We start from the raw sequence: 1904 nt of genomic DNA on the forward strand, positions 1-1904 counted from the left end.
TGACACTTTTAGTAAAATTCATCATCATCACATCACCATATAGCCAAAATGAAACTCCAACAAATTTCTCATGATCTTTTATCAGGGAATTACTTAATATCCAGGACAACTTAGGCCTAACTATAGTTTACTAAGTTTTTTATACTATATTATGATCAACAAATCACAACTTTTTTTTTTCGCATTTAGCACAATTTTCTTCACTTTTTATTGCTATTAATATTACTATCAATTATTACTATCGTCATCATCACCATCATCAGTTATTATTATTATTACTATTAGTAGTAGTATTATTAAACAAAAATTTAAAGAAACTTAGAAAAGGATAAAAACGAAATTGAACCACAGTATCGCATTTCTATCTTAAAAGACCTGGCCTGAGAATTATGGATTTAAGATTTTTTAAATCACGCTTAGGCCTATGTGTTCTATTAGGCCTATGTATAACGTGTACTGATGCATATTACATGTTTCAGAAGTATTCATTTTGAGTGATCCTAGGAAAGAATTTTTATTGGCCCAAGAATAAGCTTTAAAATGTTAACACTGTGTACAAAGTGTACCCCACTGGATACGTCCCTGAGTGAAGTTACGATTTATATGGACTTTCTAAAATATTTTATTGATTTAGCTTATTAGACTTAAAAATGATCACTGACATGCCATAAGGCAGAATAAGAAAGCGTCGCCGATTGTAAGCCGACGCACGAAAAATGTTTAGGGTGACTCGATAACGCGCGGACGAATTTTTGAAGGTCGGCGGATTATCAGCCGATGCAATGTGAATCTTTCTTAAGTAGGTCCAACATCTTCATTTTATTTATAGGACACTGTCGGTAGTGTACATGTGTGTGTCTGTGTGAAAGATGCGTCGCTGTGGCGGCTTCAGTTAGTTAGTTACTGCAGATACCCAAGTGGAGGCGATTTGATACAGCTAGGATCGTGGTTTCAATTCCCACTTGAGAACACTTTTCCAAACAATTGAAAAGGAGAACTACATATTTCATATATATTAAGTAGTAAATAATATTTATGAAACAATATAATAATACATAGTTTCAACCGAGTAGATAAGACCAGCACAAGTCGACATAACAAGCCAAATTACAGTTATTGCATTGCTAACACATCATGCTTACGCTACTATATTATGTAACGTGCCAGAATGTTACTGAAAATCTGATGCCGCACGGTGGCGCCTGTCCTTTCATTGCATCTTATAATTCAGATGATAGAACAGCACATCATTTTGATGGATGAAAATTCCTTATTTTCTGTCTTTCACAATGAATACTTTTGGGAAAATGCTTACTGATCCAAAGTACATGCAATGACTTTGTGTGATTTTGGTTGATGATTCGTTGAACCATAAGTCTATAAGCATATATCCGTAAATGTAATCTAAATTTGTCAATAATTAAAAAAAAAAAAAAAAAAATTAAAATAAAATTATTATAGTAGCAATTTTAATATATTTTTTAGTAATACCTTTTAATGTTTTTGATACTATTGTAGTAGTGGTTGTTTTTAAAAGTGACTAAATAGTATTACAATTTTTCGGTTGTAAGGTCTCTGATGATAAACACAATATAAGACATGTTGGCACAGTCGATTATGCACAGCGACGTTTCAAAATTTTCTATAAGCATGCACCGATCTTGGAAAAGAAGGCAGTAGTCTTTATTAAATATCTTTGCTACGATCCCTCAGATCTTTTGTTTCGTATGCGATTAATTCATGCAAGACAGGCCACTGGTGGGCACCAGTGGGACAGAGCCCCGACCCCACCCCGTCTTGAAGAACTGGCTTCTAGAAAATACAGGGTTACAGCTTTATAAATTCTATAAAAAAGCTGCAAAAGGCAAACATGAATAAAGTATATACTCAGTATAGTACTATAG

This window comes from Anneissia japonica, unplaced genomic scaffold (genome assembly GCF_011630105.1).
Source record: "Anneissia japonica isolate Jap-2015-1 unplaced genomic scaffold, ASM1163010v1 scaffold287891_len339112_cov183, whole genome shotgun sequence".
Taxonomy (NCBI): Eukaryota; Metazoa; Echinodermata; class Crinoidea; order Comatulida; family Comatulidae; genus Anneissia; species Anneissia japonica.